This window comes from Lissotriton helveticus, chromosome 2_1 (genome assembly GCF_964261635.1).
Source record: "Lissotriton helveticus chromosome 2_1, aLisHel1.1, whole genome shotgun sequence".
Classification (NCBI taxonomy): Eukaryota; Metazoa; Chordata; class Amphibia; order Caudata; family Salamandridae; genus Lissotriton; species Lissotriton helveticus.
In genome coordinates, this window is record NC_136059.1 from 1,589,831,293 (window position 1) to 1,589,846,572 (window position 15,280).

Sequence of the window (15,280 nt, forward strand, 5' to 3'; positions counted from 1 at the left end):
AAATTGTATGAAATATATACCAATAGGTCGTTATGAACCTTTAGGTAGTGCTTTTCTTCATGAGGTCTGGTCGCTTCCATACACATACAGATGTTTCAAAGATGATCAAGAAGTTTATCTGAATGGAGAGGAATGCACTGAGACGCCAGATCATTCACTAATGTGTAGGCACATACAGTTACACGGTTCATGCAACAAACACCGACCAAATATGGCTTGCGTGTTGCAAGGCACGCCAGTTCCTGCTATCATCCCCACGTTCAAGTTGTTGGAAAATGGTAGTTATTTGATGCTCAATAATGAAGATTGATCTGGGTTAATTAAAAGTATTCCTTTTATCGTAACAGTAAGTGAACGGGTTATTTGCTGCAGAAATGTTCTATTTCCTCCCACACATGAACATAGGGAGTTTTCAATCTCGCCACAAATACCAACCTTGGGAGCAGATTTCAACGGCATGGCAAGAATAAGAGCTCTTTTGTCTCAGAGAGAGGTGGCCTTGAGTTCGGCCCGTGAAACTTTCGTGCTTCACATAGCTAACACCCGTACAGAGGTGCAGACCCTTTTCAATTCAGATTTGCCTTTCCATTTCAGCAAGATGGTTCGGACTATCTCTAACGCATCCTCCACAAAGGCCCTGGCGCACTTTTTTAAAGTTGTTACCAGTGGTCTCGTGACTTCATTTGAGAAAATCTTTCGAGTCATCCCTACTTTCTTTCATTGTATTTTTTCCACTCTGCTTCGTGGATTGCCATTTTTACTTGCATTACCAGCGGACGCTCTTGTGCTTTTTTACATTTTTAAATATGGATGTCCCTCCTATGCAACCTCCCGCCCTGCAGCTGCTGACACTGTTCCGCAATCGCATGCTAGAATATTATGGCACAATGCCGTTGGCGATATTAAGCACGGCATATGGATTATCTTTTCGATTCTCCTACTTCACCTGTGTCCAGCCTGTATTTCACTGCCTGACCTGTGATTTCGATTGGGCCATTGATTTGTGTCTCTGCGGACCGGTTTCTCCTGACGTCGACTTTAATCAGCTGATGACTCCTATCATTACTCACGAGTTGGTTTGTCCTGGCGAAAGGATTATGGCTGTGGCATTGATGCATGGACTAATTGGTCCCTGGAATTTACTGGCGGCAACACAGTCTTTCTTGGAACAGAGCTTTCTTGAAAACCCACCGAGCTGTCCTCTGATGGTGATAGAGGATCCGGTGCTGGGAGAGCACGTATGTTCTTTTCCGCTTTTAAATTGGATGGCTGAACTGTTTTCGGATGAAGACGGTGACTTCCTATTGGAGGCTGTTGCAGCTTATTTTGCATACACAGTTATGTCATAGACCTTTTTCATGTTTGATATGCTGAGTACTAGCATTTCATTGACAATTCATTGACTTATTTGTCAAGTTTTTATTATTTACCTTGCCTATTGGCTTAAGACTCGATAAAGTACTTGGCTGTTTTATTTTTCTTTAGCATTAAATTTTCCTAGTTTTTAATGCTTTACCTTGCGGACCGTCCACATATAAACTTGCAATCTGCTCTCATGAGATGGCACTTCTATTATCTTATTCAGTTCGTTTCCGGATCATGGGGAGGTGTCATCTACGTCCTGGATATCTTTACACCGTGTTAAGTTAGCATGGGCTCATTACCGGTTTAAACGCCATTTTTCCTTTTTTGCAACTTCTGCACACGACACTTAGTTGTTGCTTTAGCTTTCAACCTAGTAGTTCATCGTGGTTTACATGAGAATAATATGTTATTGCTCAACTATCTGCTTTGCTTGTTAAACTATATCTGTACAGCGAGTGCTAAAGTTTCAAGAACAACACGATACAGAATTGTTATGAGGTCTGATCTCCACGACTTCATACTCATAACATAAGTGCAACTTCTGCCAATTCTGGGCATGAGGCGGGTTTTATATTGCTTTGCCGAACACACATACACAACACTTGATGCGGTTCACATGAAGAGAGAGCTGGTGTATGCTGATGTGATTCCTTCAAATCTAAGACACTAAAGTATGGGCACGCCCTAAACCAACACAAAGAGACCTTCTTAGCAAATAATATAATATGTGTATTAGGGAGGGTGAGATATAAGCAGCCGCGGGCCGTGGAGGGAGTTACGGTGAGGCAGGGAGGCGGGGAGGGGGAGAAGCAGGGTGGAGCCCTCTCCACCCTGCCCCTCCCCCTCCCCGCCTCCCTGCCCCACCGTAACTCCCTCCACGGCCCGCGGCTGCTTATAAGTGTTGCTAACTCTTATTCATTTACAGCATGTTAACATACTGTCACCATTCGCTTTTTATGTACTAGTAACTATGCTGGTAATTTTGCTACTGATAATATGTGTACTTGTATTATCTAAGATACTACGCCTGAGAAGACGGCATTAGTAAATAAACATTTCAAATGCACATGTGTTCTTCTTAACTCCATGTTCTGGTTTCTAAGAAATATATAACGACCGACTGTTCATGAGTTCCACGTATCCTGAGGTACTATAAGTTCATATTCTGGATTGTCTAAACCTTGAGAGTTTGTTATATCCAATGTGACACTGTACCTAGCTTGCTAAGGGGTTTTTGATTACTAAGGTGAGTTTTGGGACACCCTAATTCGCCGAGGTTCCAATCCTCTGTCCACAGTTCTGTGTGAGAACAGAAACCCTGCGACAGGGGCACCCCCGACCCTTGCTGGAGCTTCATCACACTTGCGATACAACTCCAGCAATGCGCCACCTTTACGGCACAGATACATCACGCATCTGTGCTGTTTTTGCCCCATGATGCGCCGCATTGTAAATGCAGCACACCATAGGTGACGGAACAGCGGCACAGAATGACTAACACATCCCTGGTGATGCGCCAGTCATCATAAATCTATCCCTATGCTTCTTATCTTGTTAGAGATGAACCGCCATATGTATCATCAAAGTTTTTTGCATTTCCTAAATAGCGAACTTTAAGGAATAAATAGCGATTCTTTACCATTCCTAGTTTGCGATGAGCTATTTGCTAATTACAAATTACCCATTCATTTCCTTCATTTCCATAGGACGGTTGGACTCACTTTTAGCTCGAACGGCTGAATGGATTTGCACGAAACTTGGCAAAATTGTAGGGACTGGTAGCCCGATGTGCCTTTGCTATGTCTCAAGATATATGCTCCAGTGGTTTTTACGAAAATTAACTTTGAAAAATATATATTGGGCTACATTGGCCTATATATATGTTGGAACCCAAATGTAGCCCAATGTAGCCCAATGAAGCCCAATGAAGCCCAATGTAGCCCAATGTAGCCCAAAGATGGCCGCCAGAGACGAAAAAAAACAAATGTAGCCCAAATATCAGCCAGATGTAGCCCAACTATAGCCCAGTGACAGAATGACCAATCAGCGTCGCAAACCTCCGTTACGCGAAGCGGAGCGCTGTTACAGATATATATCTTTTTTTGAACGTTAATTTCTCAAAATCCACTGGAGCACATATATTGAGACCTAGCAAAGGCACATCGGGCTACCAGTCCCTAATATTTTACCAAGTTTCGTGCAAATCCATTCAGTCGTTCGATTATTATTATTATTTTTTTTTTTTTTGCCCCGCGGGGCCCTTTTAAAACCTCCACATCAAACCTAGGGGGTCAGCGAGGATCTACTATTCCCCCTTATGGTCATTTGCCCCTTCGCTTTCGCCTCCTCTTGTCTCTCGATCCTACCGAGAGACAAGATGGCGGCCGCTACGGACTGTTTGGAATGTTGACAGACGCCGGAGAACCAATCAGCTTCGCTTCACAAAGCTCCGTTGCGCGAAAAGTACGCGTCCTGGAGCGCTGCCCGGTCCGCTGTTACAGATATATATCTTTTTTTAAACGTTAATTTCTCAAAATCCACTGTAGCACATATATTGAGACCTACAAAAGGCACATCGGGCTACCAGTCCCTACAATTTTGCCAAGTTTCATGCAAATCCATTCAGCCGTTCGGGCTAAAAGTGAGGCCAACCGCCCTATGGAAAACTCAATGTTAAAAACACGTTTTGGGACCCCCCTTTTTTCTCGGCCCCCCCTTGACGAACCCCCCCCAAATTTTCAAGGGCTGCTCAGAAACAAAATGTGCCATTTTCCTGAAAATTTCAGCCAATTCCGTCCACAAACGCCAAAGTTATTAGACATAGAATTTTCAAAAATCCCATAGAGAAAAAATCCTAACTATATATACCTACTGGCGACCGCCAGTAGGTAATATATATACATATATATATATATATATATATACACACAGACGTAAATACTGTATCAAGTGTGGGAAGCTGCCTTCTGAAATTTTGGAACTACCCAAAAGCCCGCAAATTTTTTGGGGAGGTGCATGTATCTTGCATGTCATTTTAGCTCTTGTGCAAACACATCTTGCTCTAATATTTAAAACTAAACTACAGTACGGTACCAAAATAGTTAATAGAAGTACTATAACCAGGGGGCGTGGCTTGAACGCCGTACAAGATGGCGGACTGATCTCGGAGCTCCGTCAGCCGTCCACCGGACCCGGCGATTTTCTCCGCGTTTCCTGAGCAAATGCGAGCGCTGTCGCTGGAATCCGCCGCCGGAACATGAGGTGAGCAGGGGGAACTAATCTGCTCTCCTCGCATCCGGCGGTGTCAGATTATAACATCTGTGACGCGCTTCACTCGTCAGCGGCCGCCATTTTCGCTAGTCTAGGTGCGCAACGCTCCTTTCTTCAGAACGCCGCTTTTTCAATGCCACATATGCAACGCGGATGTTACAAGCACTGGACTCTTGCTCTTCTTACCTCCTCTTCACCACTTTACCACCTCATTTGTAAAGTGTATTTAATAGCTCTGTGACAGAAAACGATGAGGTGTTTTCTTATCTCATGACTGAACACTAGTTCCTCATGTATGTGAACATCCTTTCTACAATATTCTGTCACATTGCTCTACATTAACTCTGCAGTTACGTCACCGCTTCAATATGTGCTTTCCTTGACATGAGGTGATATTTTTTCCTATATAATCTTCCTGATTTCTTTGAAAAGGCAGTATAAAATTTTGTGGACGGACATTGTGCTTATCCTCTGCACTTCTACACAAGTTGTGGTCTTAATATACTTCTTTTTCCCGTTATTTATGGGGAAGCCTCGACAACTTAAGCTTACAACCCCCAAAGCTACACCACAGCTTTCCTCAGACTCTGACTCTGCGTCTCACGTCATGGATGATTCTGTTCCTGTCAAACCGTCCACAGCTCATGGCGCAATTCCTAAATCGACTACACCTAATAAGCCGCTTCAACCTGCTTCAATCAAACGTCTGAAAAAAGACCCTCCATCTCCGGATTCCTCGGCGCATTCTGCGTCGATGGATCTTATTCTGGAGGAGCTTCGTGCACTCAAACCCTTCATGGCTGAAACGACTAAAACTTTACAATTCCTTCACGACAAATGGTCTACTCTGGAATCAAGGGTTTTACTGGTGGAACAATCTACAGAATCTCTTCAATCCTCCTGTGCAAAAATTACACTCTTGGAAAAGGATATTTCTCTCTTGAAACGACAGTCGGAAGAGTTGGAAAATCGTAACAGAAGGAATAACCTTCGCCTTTATAATCTTCCGGAACTTACAGAAGGATCCGATCCGACAGCTTTCTTCCAAACATTTTTGCCAAAAATTTTGGACCTTCCTTCTTCCACCTCTCTTAATATTCAACGTGCGCACCGTCTTGGCCCTAAAGTCTCCACCAAGCCCAGAGGAGTCATCATGCTGTTCCTCCAATACACAGATCTTCTCCAAGTATTATCAGCAGCAAAGACTAAAAAACAAATTATGTGGGAGGGCCGCAGGCTATACCTATCTCAAGACGTTGCTAAAGTCACAGCTGATCGTCAAAAGCAATTTCTTGATTTAAGACCGCGTTTGAGAGATCTTGGCGCTCGTTATGGACTGCTTCATCCATGCCTCTTCAAGGTGACTTACAAGGACAGAACAACCACTTTCGAAGATCCACTCGTCCTGGAGGAATTTCTTCGTCGTCATGAAACTGTTAACATGGACACTGCAAGACCTGTTTAATCATCTTTGTTTTATCTTGCTCTCTAGACTTGTCTCCCTCACAGTCCCTTGTCGTCTCTTGTTTCTAATGTTTGTATTTTACTGAATACCTCCTATATTTCTACATCTTACCCTCGTTGTTCCATTTCTCTGGTACTCTTCTTCTTTTATTCTTCATATGTACGCCTAATGTTCTTTCCAATTTTTATCTCTCCACAGATCCCAACCTTATGTCTCTCCATCCCGGTGTATCCGTGCTTCCATTCATTTGTTCCTTCGCTGGTTCCTACGGTGTTCGACGATGTGAGTTTCCGTTGTTGATGTCGTCCTCTTCTGGCGTCGTCATCCCTCAAATCTCTTGATTTATTCGTTGTTAGTTACGATGTTGCTTCTCTCTGTCCTCATCGCTATCTCTTTTCTCTCACTTCTTTCTTCCCTTTCCGTACTCAATTCTTTCTCTTTTATTCCTTTACTTTATCATCTATATTCTCTCTTGCTCTTTTTCTCTTATATCTCATATTTTTCGCATTTTTACTCTACCTTACTTCACTTTTTCGCTTATCTCCTACTATATCTTACCTCATATCATTTTACTAATCTTATAAATTCCGAGTAGTTACTTGGAATGTTAAAGGGTTAAATAACCCTATTAAGCGTCAGCGCGTCCTCACCCACTTGGCTCGGCTCAAGGCCGATGTAGCTCTAATACAAGAATCCCACCTTTCTGATGCAGAAGCTACTAAACTTAAAAGATGCTGGGTAGGACATGTTTTCCACTCTCCTGCTTTAGGTAAGAAAAATGGTACTGTTATTTTATGTCATAAGAAGTTAAATGTTTCTGTTGTAACTCAAGAAAATGATGATAATGGCCGTTGGGTTATTACTAAGCTCCTTATTGATAAAATACCTATTGTTATCTTTAATGTTTACGCTCCTACAGGTGTTGATAATATGTTTTGGCCTGCTATTTCTGATAAATTAGTTACTCTTAATGAACAATATGTTATTTTTGGTGGTGATTGCAACCAAGTCCTAGACCCTTTCCTTGATAGAAATTCCAAAGTTAAATTTATCCCCTCCAAGATGCATTCCCAATTTAGTACCTCGATTCAAAACTATGCTCTAGTTGACATTTGGAGATTATGTAACCCTGACCTTAAAGAATACACGTTTTATTCCCCCACCCATCATTCTCAATCTCGTATAGATTATTTGTTCCTCAGTAAATCCCTAGCACAACTAGTCACTCATTCAGAAATAGGTTCCATTCTAATTTCAGACCATGCCCCCGTTTTTGTTGATATTGACCTTATTCCCTTCTCCCCTAATTCGGGACGTTGGAGATTCAATAATTCTCTACTTTTGGACCCTATTTTCACCACTAAATTTATAGAGTTTGCCTCTGAATTTTTTACACTAAATCACCTCCCTGAGTCTTCCTTTGTCAATGTTTGGGACTCTTTCAAAGCAGCCGCTAGAGGATTTATCATTAATTTTGTCTCTCAAAAGAAAAAGCAGTCGATTCTCAAGTCAACTCAAATTTTGGATAAAATAAAGAAACTAGAATATACATATTATAAATCTACCTCTGAATCTTCACTTCGTGAACTCATCTCTGCCAAAATTGAATTTAATAGGTTTACTACTAACGCTGCTTCCAACTCTCTTCTTAAATGTAACTCCCGCTATTATGGAGGTCAAAACAAAATGGGCAAACTTCTAGCTAACTACCTAAAAATACGCAAAGAAAGAACAAAGATTGAGTCCTTGCTGGATTCAGCCGGTGTTTCTCTGTTCAAAGACAAAGATATATTAGCTCAGTTTGTCTCATTTTACCAAAATTTATACACTCCTGAGTCTAGCCCTGATCCTGATGACCTTTTATCATATTTCCAAGATATCCCCTCCCCTCAATCTTCTCATGTAGATTTTCAATCCTTGGATCTGGACATTTCCCCCTCTGAAATCTCACATGCGGTTTCCATCCTCCGTAAAGGCAAAGCCCCAGGACCAGACGGTTTTACTATTGAGTTTTACAATCACTTCTCCTCCCTTCTCCTCCCTAAGCTTTTACTATTATTTCAGTCCTTTGTCCAATCTGGATCGTCTCAGGGATCTTTTCAGGAAGCGTTAATTTGTCTCATACCCAAGCCAGATAAAGATCATACGTTATGTAAAAATTATCGCCCAATCTCTCTGGTAAACACTGATTATAAAATTTTCGCCAAAATTATAGCCCTTAGACTCGATCCTCTACTACCAGAACTTATCGGCCCGGAACAATCCGGTTTCGTTAAAGGTCGCTTGTCGTCCGATAATTCTCGTGTTTTCTTTAACATTTTAAGTAAAGCGTCCTCTCTTCCATCTCCTCTAGCTGCCATTTCTCTCGATGCCGAAAAGGCCTTTGATAGAATAGGATGGGATTTTATGTTTCAAGCTCTTCGTTGGTTTGGCTTTCCACCTAAATTCATTTCTCTCATTTCTTTACTTTATTCCAGCCCCCATGCCTCCATCTTTGCCAACGGTATCACTTCTGATTATTTTCCTCTTCGAAGAGGAGTCCGTCAAGGATACCCTCTATCTCCTCTTTTATTTATCCTAGCTTTAGAGCCCTTCTTAACTAAAATTAGACGAGATGAGCACATTTCTGGTTTTCAATTTGGCCCCCAACAACAGATTAAGTTATCGGTCTACGCGGATGATATTTTATTTTACTGCTCCGACCCTCAATCAACTCTACCTTCCTTCCTCAATCAAGTATCTGCTTTCTCTATCGTATCTGGATATAAACTTAATACGGACAAATGTGAAATACTCCCCCTGAACCCATTATGCCTCAAACATCTATTTGACACCTCTGGTTTCTCCTGGCAACCTTCTAAGATTAAATATTTGGGTGTCTGGTTCGCCCCTCGCCTTTCGGATACCCTCAAATTTAACTTTGATTCTCTTTCTACTAAGATCACCACTTCTACCACACGTTGGAATCCTCTTTTTCTTTCTTGGTGGGGACGATTAGACTCCATAAAAATGATGCTGGCGCCTTTGGTTTTATACACCATTTCTATGACTCCTATTCATATCCCAAATCATTACTTCAAGTCCATAGATTCTATTTTGCTGAAATTTTTATGGAAAGGAAAAAGATCTCGAATAGCTCTTTCTGTTTTGAAGAGAGACAAATCTATGGGCGGGGTCAAGTTCCCCAATTTTAAAGCATATCATAATGCCTTTTCTTTAAAACAAGCTCTACGCTGGATCACTTCAGATCTTCCGTATTATCCTCCACTATGGCTTACGCTAGAATCATCCTTCCTCCATCCCTATGACTTCAGTGAAGTTCTTTCCTTTTCCTCTAATGTCTCCTCTCTTCGGTCCCCTATAATTTCTCGCACTCGCTCCCTTCTTCAGCCCTACTTATTATCTTCTTATCCTTCTACTTCTTCTCTTCACACTCAACCTATTTGGCATAACAAACATCTTCAAATTCGCAATCGCTCTCTCTATTGGAAATCTTGGCACTCTCGTGGTTTAAAATGGGTTTCTCAACTTCTTTCTGATGCTGATCCTCTCCCCTTTCACCTTCTTCGAGAACGATTTTCGCTACCTTCCTCTTCTCGTAAACAATATTTATCGCTGATTCCTTCCCTTCTCCAATATCTCTCCGATCTTCCCTCTACCAATTCTATTCCTATACCTCATCTTTCCATCTCTAATGCCCTTGACCAATCTCCCTCTGCTTCTTTTCTATATAACACTCTACAATCGTCGACTGAACGCTCTAAATCTAAGGTTGAGCTGGCTTGGGAAGAAGACTTGTCTCAAGAATGGCTCCCTATTTTTTGGGATAAGATTTGGTCTAAAATTCACAAAACATCTAGAGCTGCTAATACTACCCAAACCTTATTTTTTATTTACAATCGTACATTATACACTCCCTCTATTTTGTCATCTTTCTCATCAGACACTCCCTCCACCTGTTGGTCATGTTCTTGTCCTATAGCTGATTTGAAACACATGCTCTTTGAATGCCCTCCCATTCTCCATTTCTGGCATTTAGTTTGGTCTCAATTCCAAAAACTTTTCAATATCACTCATCCCTTTTCCATCCTTCATATTTTTCTAGGTTCCCTTTCCCCTGATCTTCCTGGCTCTCACTTTAAACTCAAACTACTGGACCTCCTGATTGCCATAGCCTTTCATCATATTACAACACATTGGAAACAGGCTAATGATGTTTCTTTCACTGCATGGTGGAACGCAGTGTGTTTTAATCATCGTCTAGACACAAATTTTGTATCCCCTATTTCCCTAGCAATTCAACGTGACCTACTATGGCTCCCCCTTACCGAATACCTATCCCAGATCTCCAGACCACCCCCCAGCTCTACAGTGCGCAATGTCGAAGTTCAAAAACCACCATGAATGTTTAGTCTTAATATATATGAATTTATCGATGCACATTATGCTTTTCTTATTGTTATTTCTACGATTTTTACTTCTAATGATTTTCCCTTCTCCTCAATATTCTTGCATCTCTTCAATATATATTGTTCTCTTTACGTTATTTTTCATGAATAATTCCACTATAATGTAAGAGAAAAAGTTGTGTTTTTATAACTTATGATTGTTTCTTCCTGTACCGCTTTGCTATTCTCATTCCTTAATAAACTTCAAACTTAAAAAAAAAGAAGTACTATAACCAAACCCATCCACAAAGACTTGGGAAAAATGAAAAACACTTCACCACAAATCGTTTACAAGATAAGCCAGGCATGTACACGAATAATTTGAGGCTCCATCAGTTTTCTGGTGGTATGCAAGGCAAACCAAAATACAGGGCGTTTGCACGTATAGATTTATGCTTTGTGAATACAAATTTGAAATAACTCTTGTAATACAAGTAATTTATGAATCTCCATTTAGCTTAGGTTTGGAAATTCCTCGGAGTGAGAATCTTTCTCTCTCTCAGAGCCACCCTGTGTGCTGCAGTTTAATGCACTGATCCCATAAGTCCTTGAATGCTCCACCACTTTTTGCTGCTGACACCAATGGGAGCGCCTGGGATATAAGTGCCCGCAACACTGCTCAGGTGGTACTTGGCCTTGTTTTCTCTGCCTTTTCCGCCCAAGAACTGCTGAGAACTGCTTCCCAAGAACTACTGATGAGATAAGTCTACATTGTCCTTCTTCCAGTCAGCCAGCCTTTTTTTTTCCTCACTGACTTGTTGTTGTTCTTCTCTCTCTCTGGTGAGTGAATGTTTCAGTGAGTAGGCAGTGTTTCATGAGAGGGTTGCAAGATGAGCAGGAGGTGAAACTAACAAGATGTAGGCTCAGTGGCGGGTCCTCCGCTATTGCGGAGGAGCGTTGCCCCACTGCTTTTAAGCAGTTAGAATCAGAAACGTAAAATGATAATAACTTTGCGTTATTATCATTTATGCTGTTTCCTGCTGCTTTGCGGGTGGGTAGGCCGGGTTGCTCTGCACTTGGAGCAGGGAAAGGGAAGAGTGGTTTGCCCACTCCTAAGGATGCAATTACAGCCTGCATAAAGAACATGCCCAGGCCCCCATTCCCTGGTTGAGCGTCGAACCAGGATGCTCAAAACCAATCACAACGCTGCATTGCAGTGTTGTAATTGGTCAGAGGGGCCTGCTTCCTGTTCCTCGATGTGCACGAGGTGAGCAGGAGCAGACACGCAGGACCCGGCTGGTGGCAAGGGAAGTTTCTTTTTGAATTTTTTCATTTTGTATTATTGCACCAAGCGTGACCCCCTCTGCCAACCCTGCCACCTGCGAGCCATGCCGGCCACCACTGTGTAGACTCGCAGAACTGGTATGGCAGGACGCTTCAAGAACTGATTTCAATGAATGTGCTCATTAGAACATTTATGTCTGTCCACTCACTCTGCTCCATTTCTACAAATAAAAACTAGTCAGATTTTTGTATTCTTCTATTTCACTGAGCAGCACTGAACATTCACTGTTGAGATGTGTGCTGTTGCTTCTTGGCACTGCTCCCCCTACCTCCTTGCCTAAGCTGGCATCCTATATCATACAGTATATTGAGGCCAGTGTTACTACGGGCCTGGGCACCTGCATTGGTGGTCACTGAGAAACAAGCTAAAGCCACAAATATCCTTCTCCTTTCTGTGTTAGGTATTCACCGTTAAAAAATCTAGAGTGTGGCCATGTAGCTCATCAGAATTACTCTTGAGATATTTGAGTGGAGAGCAAAGATCCTCTTGTGGAGCTGCACAAGAGCTTTGATCCTACTGGTTTAAGCTTATGGGATAGCACAGAGTTTAGGCCTATAGTAAGAGCTTGCACCATGTACGCTTCCACCTCAGAGTCCATCTCAAAGACTACAAGTAAACCCAAACACATAATTTTAAGTAGCATATTCATAACACATGCCCAAATTGTTTAGGGGTCCAGACTCAGAGTTCATCAGACATCCAAAATAAAGGGGTCAATTTGTCTCAGTCAGCCACTTATGCAGTCAAAACCCTTTCACCAGAAGCCCAACTGGCTAGAGTTGAGGAATATATATGCCCCGCACGTTGCTTTTCCTCAGTTCCCCTCTTCCACTGCGAGGTCTACAGATACTACACTCATCATAGAAGATACAAAGAATTGTGTCAATACTCCCTCACCATCTCAATTAGTGTATAACATTCAGGACATCCTTCAAAGAAGTAGCAGAATGAGAAATCGTTTGAAGGACAAGAGGGTGCTTAGAGGCATGTCCAAAATGGGGCAAACACAAGGAGATGATGGACAGCGCGCTGAAACTTTTCAGACGCTCACTCCCAGTCACAGATCTGGGTTGACTCCATCGTCGTTCTTTAGCTAACTTCACCACAACAGTTCAGACAGAGCTATATGCAAATCAGTCCTGACTTGTTATCACTTTTCTTTCAAATTCTATGTGGCCAGTAGGCTGCAAAACCTCTTGACAAGGTCGTCAGGAACCGCTTTCGGGCAGAATGCCCCTGACCATCTCTGGTCAGGGGTTGATGACAGGATGGCACATTCATAGCTAAATATATCATGGATCCCAAAAAGGGGATTGATCATTCCTAGCTGTCATGTCACAAGAAGCTCCTTGACCTTACAGGCCCACTGACAACAATTTTTGATATGGCTGAGGACACCAACGCCTCAGAAGCTCTGATTTCTCCTGATGCCTTGTCTGAGTGGGCCTAGCGAGCAATAATTTTGTTAGGCAATGCTAACTGTGCCATCTCCGTGGAGAGGTGAAGGTCTCTGTTGATTAAGATAAAACCAAAGTTGGGTAACCTCGCGACATCAGAGGCGGGTCAAGTGGTGCCGGGTGGACTCATTGGCAATCCATTTGTCATGGAACTCGGAAAGTTTGTTTCTATATTTAACTGGCTGGATAAAGCCCAATCTTTGATCAAAAGGATCTTCAACCCCCAGGTTTTCACCAGGGCTGGCAGCATCAGGGGGCGTGCAGCTGGCCGTGTTCAACCATACACCTCGCCCAGAGGCCAGCCCTGCCAGATAGGCTAGTTACAAGACTTCTTCTGCTTTGTGAATGTTTACCCAACCAGAGACTACCAATGATGGAGGGGATCACACAACAACTCTAGAGGAGGTTGCACCGCCCGCAGTACACACGATGAGTCTACCTCGGCTTCTTTCGCACAACTGTTTGGGGGAACGTTTAGACCTTTTTCGTACACAAATTAGGGGAAGTAAAATCAGATGCTTCAGTGCTCCAAACAATCCAGGGTTTCCACATTGAGTTTTATGGCACGTCATGCCAGGCCACCCCCCTTTACCCTCTTCACTTCTCAGTGCAAGACGTCTCAAAGGAGCTCTCCTCCTATCCACGCCTCATCCTTCAGGGTTCTTAAGCAACATCTTTTTGGTGTGCAAGACTGACAGGGGTCAACACCCAGTAATCAACAGCTGAGAAGACAATGAGTAGCTTGCTTATCATCACTTCAATATGTAGGGCATCCATCTCCTCTGAGATCTCTTGAGACCCAACTATTGGATGGTGAGATTGGACCTCATGGTTGCGTGCCAGTCTTTGGTCTAAATCTTTCCACCCCATTGGAGGTCCCTGCAGTTCTAAGGGCAGGGCCAGACTTTCATGTTTGCCTCGCTGCCGTTTGGCCTATCCTCTGTCCCTTAGTGTTTCACCAAGGTCCTCAAAGCAGGGATCATACGCCTTCAGGCTTTGACACCTTCGGGCATTGGGGATTCGCATGATCGTGTACCTAAACAACATGATTCTCCCGGATCAGTACCCTCGAGTTTCCTCGCTTCAAGTTTCTTAGGCTAGGGGGCAGCTCCTTTGCGGAGAAGGCTGCTATTGCCTGGAATGCCCTTCCTCTTGCCCTGTGTACTATTCAGGATCCAGTGGCCTTTAAGAGGAAACAGAAAACACATTTTTTTGCTTTCATCTCACTTTCCAGACCCGGCTAGGGATCGCGCCGGGACACTCATGAGTAGCTGTGCGTGTTACAAATTCAGGTAACATAACATAACATCCTCTGATATGGGTTTCCTCTGAGCAGTGTTGGGTAAGGTTGTTGTTCTGTAGAAGTTCGTTCAGGGTTTGGATCAGTGAGTTGTTTTCCTCATTCCAGTGTAGGTTGAGGTCACCTAGAATTAAGTTGTTAGAGTCCCGGAGTGAGCAGTGAGTTATCTCTTCTAAATACCATGATGTCCTGAATCTTGGATTTTGGCATTTGGGGTGACAGTGTAGGAATTGTCAAACTAGAAGGCAAGATCCAATTCTTTGCTTGTGGACATTGCAGTTCTTGTTCTTTTGGGTCTCTGTGTCTGGTTCAGGAGGGGGGTTGAGTACAAACTGGGCAATAGAGCCTTGGAGGGCCTTTGAGGTTTAGTGCTGGTAATAGTGGGAGTCGGTGAGGGCGTTGCCTTGGCTCTCCGAGTGTGGTGATGTTCAGTAAGATTTTGTTAAGGCCCAGGATTACAGTTTCTAGCTGGATTTCTAGCAGAGCGAGACGTTGCGTCATCTCCCTAGAGGAGGGGGTGTTCTGGGTGGAGTCATCTTAAGAAGGCGAGAGCTCGTCAATGATAAGCTGGCTTTTGGTGTTCGTGATGCCAATGTTGTCTCTATGAGAAGACCTAGGCATGGGGAGTGAAGAATCGCGTTGTGATTCCAGTGTCCTCTTGCGTGTGGGTATAGAGAGGAAGTTAGGTGT